The sequence below is a fragment of the Schistocerca gregaria genome, chromosome X, assembly GCF_023897955.1.
Source record: "Schistocerca gregaria isolate iqSchGreg1 chromosome X, iqSchGreg1.2, whole genome shotgun sequence".
NCBI lineage: Eukaryota > Metazoa > Arthropoda > Insecta > Orthoptera > Acrididae > Schistocerca > Schistocerca gregaria.
The window spans coordinates 347282713-347289663 of NC_064931.1; the positions used below are offsets into that span (position 1 = coordinate 347282713).

General features: G+C 42.6%; 1 pseudogene; it reads right to left on the reverse strand.

The window, feature by feature from the left end:
* Positions 1-6405: 6405 nt before the first annotated feature.
* On the reverse strand, positions 6406-6523 carry LOC126299909 (5S ribosomal RNA; annotated as a pseudogene).
* Between the last annotated feature and the right edge of the window lie 428 nt (positions 6524-6951).

Genomic DNA, 6951 nt, shown 5'->3' on the forward strand with positions numbered 1-6951 from the left:
TGTTGAAGTAGTTTACATTATGCTGATTATAACTTCGATATGCTGTTCTGAAAGACATGTTGTTAATAATACTGCCTTGCACTTTTATGCTTAATATTTGAGCAAGATGGTCACTGAAACCTGCATTGAAAATTTTTAGTGAGGTGTTGTGTAAACTTTCCTTGACTAGAAACTGATCAAGAGCTGTTTGGCAAGTTTCTGTTACTTGAGTACCTGCCTTTACATCAGCCTTTAAATTGTAGGATGTTGCAAGGTTCAAAATAGTCTCCCTATTTCCACTATTCGCGAGGAAATAATATTGAAGTCATGACAGATGATCAATTCACAATCCATTTTATTTACTTTATTTAGCAATGACTCATTTCATTTCAGAAAAGTTAAAAATTCCCGGATGGTGATTGGTAAACTGTAGCAATAACCAGGTTGAACTGAATAATTTTTATAGCTGCAGTTTCAATTTTACCATAAAATTTCAATAAAAATCAGTTCCAGTTGACATATCCAAATTTAAACCAGAAATAATTAAAACTTCATCATCAATAATCTTATTTACTATAGTTATTGACAACAAAGCCTCCACTTTTATTGATTTGGACAGCTTGTCAGTGGTGCTTATCTCTTGCTATCCATTTGATGGATTTGCCACTAATGAATTGTTATCATGGATGGTTATTAGATTTTGGAATTCAAAAAAATTTCAGTGATGAAGCACTAGCATAGCTTCCACTGGCACAAAGGCAACATGCAGAAATCTCTGGTACCATTAACTTTGTTACTGGGTTACTTACTGTGTTATACATATTCACACTACCCTATACCCCAAGTAAATCTTAATCAGTGTGTCTCCAGCTGAAACGATCAACTCCTGTAGTTATAACATTTAATGTGGCACGGTTTGTTGCTGCTAGTCCTTCTAAAGCTTCCTCTAATATGTTAATCAATTTTAAGTCAAAATATTTAATCACATCATTACTCTCCACATGCCACACTTTGTATACTCTTTTCTCCATAAAAAAAACCACTCTTACCTCAGTACCAAGACATTCCTGTGCATATAGCTATTGTCTTCGTTACATTATTCCACTTCTTTTAACAGATTATCATTCTGTGCTAAGAACATTTTAGTGACCCCACCAGATGTGCAAATGGAAGATATGAATATATTGATATGTGAAACATTATCCATGTTTGATGAGCTAGTGTACATTCTTGCAGTGTGTGTGAGCAGACAAATATAAAGCCACTGGTGGTGGACTCCCTCTCAGTTGCTATTACCCAATTTCACCTTTACAGGTGGCTGCAATGCTGCTGCTATTTACGTGGGCTGGTTTAGATTTGTGTTGCATAGTGCTTTGACTCATTAATGAGTGGTCTCCACCACCATCAGGATTAATCAAACTTTGCTTAGTATTATACTTACTGTATGTGTGCATAATGAATCAGTAGTGTTTAGACTTACAACAAATTCAACTGGAAACTATTGTAATTTAACTTCTATTTTGGAAAACATTTTATATAGAGAGTCTCTCTCTCTCTTTCTCTCTCTCTCTCTCTCTCTCTCTCTCTCTCTCTCTCTCTCTCTCTCTCTCTCTCTCTCTCTCTCTCTCGAAATAATGACATCAATTCAGTAATTGTCACTGGGTGTGTCATTCAGTGTAAAATTTTTCTTTCCAGTGGTATCAGAGAACTGACTGGGTCTCAAGACTCATCAAACTGAAAGCTGTCATCATAGTTAATAAGCTCATTTGCCAAATGTATTTCCACAGATTCCTTAAGAGCTGGATCCCAGAAGGATCTCTTCGTGGCCAAAATGTTTGTGGCAAAATTATCCATAGAAGATGCTATGCAGTTTCAATGTTGGCTATAGCTGGCCTACTAGACTACAAATGGTGAGTTTGTCAAACATGTTCCATGCATCTTTTATGAACTTTGTATATGGTCTGACCAATGTAGGCTTTGCCACACTGATATGGCCAATTTTTGGTATAAATCCAGTGTAAAATTTACTCAGAGATGGCTGAATGGTTGTCAGCCAAAATATTATGGTAAGATGTCAAGGCCATTCAACTGCATACTTGAAACATCATGGAATTGTGATCACTCTGGGAAAACTACAAGAATCACATCTGTTCATCTAATTTAATATTTTTATTTAATATTTTGACTGAAGATGTACTTTTAATGGTGCTAGAATATTGTTCGTATACTTTAATATTTAGACTTTACATTTTTTGGCTAATGATGTACTTTTAATGTAGGGAATGATTCGATAATGATAGGAAACATTCAGAAGTAATCATCATTAACCCACATTGTCAGAGAAACCAAGAAGGACAGATAAAGAAGTAATAATTGCCTACACTCAGCTGAGCTTCACTAAACCAGGAACATAGGATATAAGGAACCTTCGAGCAGTTACAGTACACATTCACTGCCAGTCAATTTGATGATGTTCCTGGTGGCACTGACATTGGCAATACCTACACCAGCAGTCAGAAGGTTACAAGCTCTTCATCTACTTGTACCATTTAACTTCTGACACCAAATGTGGTAGGTCAGGTTTTGTACAACTGCTACTGGAAGAGTGGGGAGTCATTCTTCAGTTGCTCAAGATGGTGAAACTGCCCCTACCCAGGCATTATGGTTCATTGGCTTTTTCAGAACTCTGGAACCAGTCACCAAGGCACCAACATGGGGCATACGGTACATTGTCTGAAATGAGTATGGGCCTACTCCTGCAAGCATAGTCTGGCATTGACTTCTGGACCATATGGAGTGGAGCACTGCAGCACATCACAGATTTTGCAATACAGCACCTGGTCCTAGCAACAGTACTAGGCAGTGGCTCAATCAAATGCTGATTGGCTGCTGCTGACTTTCTTGTTTCTGGCCATTTGTTGACCACTCTCATTTTCAGCACAAGATCTGCAACCAGCAGGTAGTCTGTTCCAGGCCCACAGGCACTCTTCCTTTGGAAACTATTTACATACCTCACTAGTACATCATATCAGTGGACATTATACTGGTTACAAACAATGTGGACAGGTGAAATGCTAGCAGGCACCACCAGGGGTACCATAACTGCTCATAGCCAGCATGGGCAGCATCAACGGAAGTGCTGCAATTGAGGGCACTAGCTTGCATCTGTGGAGCATGATGTGTCCATCAAGTGCCCATGGATATTCCTGTGCCAGCTGTGTATTTAAGTGGCAGCTCAACCTACAGTAGGCAGCTCTTTGCTCAGCTTTGGGCCAAGTGCCAGCCATATCCCATGTCCTGCCTAGTCACTGCTGTGTGGTCGAGCCCAGTGCTGCCCCAACCCCTCAAGAAGATGCATCCCTAGTTGATCATCCTTGCTTGCAAGGCACAACCCTTTTGCGCCTGTTCTTCTGGGTAACTTGCAACAATGTGTTGTTTTCTCAACTTCCTTGATGCTTCATCATTTCTTCTTATTGTTTCTGCAATGAAGCCCTTTATTGTGTTCTTGAACAGGCCTCATTTTTTGCATTTTTTCCTGTGGTGTAAATCCTTCTTGTTCTCCTGTGCATGCCATCTTTTCCATTTCTACAAGTCAACAGTAGTGGTTTCCTTCTTATATTATGCCCCTGTGTGAGTTTCTTTTTAGTGGGATTTTTTTCACTTTCCTGCAGAATTTTTTTCTCTATTGTTTTTTTTTTTTCATTAAGATGCTCTATTGCACGCACTATTGTTTGCTCTTTAGGCATCATGCATGCTCTCTCACCTTGTTGTTCTGTACCATTTTTGACATTTTTGGGTCTTATGGCTGTTCTTGTTATCAGCACTCACAGTATTCCCTCTCTGCACAATCTTTCCTGTTTGTCCACTGTCTTCATGCATTTCTTGTCTGGTGACCACTGTCCCACCAGCTTCACAGCTGTCACACTACCACATATCCAGTGGCTACATTGGTCTAGTTCTGTCCCCAGTGCTGTCTGGATTCATCAGTGCCATGCTGCCCGTTGTCACCATTGTGTTAAAAGCAGCCGTGTTGGTTGAGCTTTATCTTCCAGTACTGTCAGTGTCTGTCAGTACCATGCAATTTTGTCAGACATTGTGCCTGCAGCCACATTGGTTGAGCCTAGTCTCCCAGTGCTGCTGGCACCACATTTCAGTTGCATCATCACAGCAGTGGCCACATTTGTCATGCCCTGTCTCCCGGTGCTGTTGGTACCTGCTGAAGCCATGCCAGTTCCTTCGTTTCTTTGCTCCACATGCTCCCTATGTGGCTTTCCTTGTCTGTTTCTGGCAGAGTATGTGTACCTCACTGATTGGCTCCAGTCAGTAACCAGGTCTGCTTTTGTGGGCCACCAGCTAGTCATCTGTGGCTCTGCTGTCACTCTCTGGGACCACTCCATCAGCTATCCACATCAGTCAGCACCCACAGTATCACAGTTCTGCTGTGTTTTCCACTTCAGGATTGCTTGACACCTCTTTCTTTGCAGTCATGCCCCTGCTGCCAACCACCTATGCAAACATCACTTTACAACCTTGGGTCCAGGATTCTGGAGGACAGGGTCACAGCCATAAAAAGCTCTTGTCACACTTGGATGTCCTCTGCATTGATGTGGAGAGGCACCCCTTCCAGTGGACATCCAATGGCACTACAGTCTTCTTCTTTGGTTGGCATTGCCATCTCCAGTTGAGGGATGGCTTGCAGGATCTCTGCCTAGTGTCCAGACATAATTGCCATCTTTTCCTTAAGGGGAATGGTGGTCTACTCTCTGGATATTCATCAACTACTCTTGTTTCCAGCACAACACCCATGACTAAAGAGTTGTCTGCTCCAGGGCCACAGGCACTCCTCCTTCAGAGGCTGTTTATGCACAATGCTAGTACATCATGTGTTGTGGGCACTGTACTATACAGTCTGTTGACAGGCTAAATGCTAGCAGCCACCACCAGGGGAACTATCATTGCTCATAGGCAGTGCCCACAATAGCAATGGCAGCAATGCAATTGAGGTAACTAGCTTGTATCCATGGGTCGCATGTCTGTCAATTGCCTGCATATATTCCACCTCCTGCTCTGGTGCAACCTCCAGCAGACAGACTAAGTGATACAATGGTTAGCATACTGGACTTACATTTAGGAGGATGGTGGTTCAAATCTGTGTCCACCCATCCAAATTTAAGTTTTCTTTGATTTCCCTCAATTGTTCCAGGCCAGTACCAGGGTAGTTTGTTTGAAAGGACGTGGACAATTCACTTCTCCATCCTGGAATCATTCCAAACTTGTGCCCCATCTCTAATGACTGCAATTTTGATGTCATATTAAATCCTAATCTTCCCTCCTTCCTTCTTTTCAGCAGGCAGCTCTTCACTCAGCTCCAAGTCAAGCAACAGACAGGTGCCATGACTCTCCTGTTGGAGATTCCAGTTAAGCCTACACTGTACAGTATCACAGTGCTGCTCCAGCAGCTACCAGGGATGGCACTCTACTTCAAATGGCCACCAGTCTTCATTGTTGCCTCCTGCTTGCTGCTACCCAGGCCTTCCTAAGACCCATGCCACCCTTCCAGTAGTGCTATTGTAAAGTGTTGAATGTGTACTTAATATCATGTGACTATTTGACCAACATCACTATGGACTTTGATTTTGTTACTCATATGTGATCAAGGACAATCATTTAAGTTGTTGGAATGAAATTTTCAATCTGCAGTGGAGTGTGTGCTGATATGAAACTTCCTGGCCGATTAAAACTGTGTGCCAGACCTAGACTCGAACTCGGGACCTTTGTGTTTCAGGGGCTAGTGCTCTACCATCTGAGCTACCCAAGCACAAGTCACAACCCATCCTCACAGCTTTTATTCTGCCAGTACCTTATCTCCTACCTTCCAAACTTCACAGAAGCTCTTCTGCGGACCTTGCAGAACTAGCACTCTTAGAAGTAAGGGTATTGTGGAAATATGGGGCTTAGTCACAGCCTGGGGATGTTTCCAGAATGAAATTTTCATTCTACAGTGGAGTGTGTGCTGATATGAAACTTACTGGCAGATTAAAACTGGTTGTTGAAACAAGACTTGAACCCAGGATCTTTCCCTTTTGTGGGCAAGTGCTCTACCATCTGAGCTATCCAAGCACGACACACTGGTAAACCACTTGCCTGTGAAAGGCAAAGGCCCAAAGTTTGAACTTCAGTCCAGTACACAATTTTAATCTGCCAGTTTCTTTTATGTTGTTATTCTATTTTATGTTGAATTTGGCTTTGTAGTAGCACTCCATCTTCTGGCCACAAGTGGCCCATCGGGACCATACGACTGCCGTGTCATCATCAGCTGAGGATGCAGATAGGAGGGGCGGTGATGGTTTTCTTTGACTGGAGCCGCTACTATTTGGTTGAGTAGCTCCTCAATTGGCATCAAGAGGCTGAGTGCACCCCGAAAAATGGCAACAGCACATGACAGCCTGGATGGTCACCCATCCAAGTGCCGGCCACACCCAACAGCACTTAACTTCGGTGATCTGACGGGAACCGGTGTATCCACTGCAGCAAGGCCATTGCCTGGCTTTGTAATGGTGCTGTAATAAAAGTGTACTTAAATGCAACATGGGATCATCACTCATCAATCATATGTGTGCAGTTTACGATGAAGGATACTAAAGACTCAGTGATGGCAGCTGCTGGCAGTCATGGCCTTACTGCTCAGAGGCATTTGCATTGCAAACTAAGACTGTAGGGCTGGTGAGCAGTGGGGATTTGTGGGCGGCTCTGAGCTCTGCACCTTGATGAATAAGTAATAGTTGACAGATGGATGATGTCTGTTTAGAAGGTGCTAAACGGTTGGATGATCTAGCTGCACAATGGCTGAATAGCTTAGCAGGACAGTTAATATGAATGATCCCTGGGCTGCATGGCAACTGCCTGGTTACAATGACCTCTGGCTCCACACACGGGTGACTGGATGAGCACATGTAAATAGCAACTCATTGA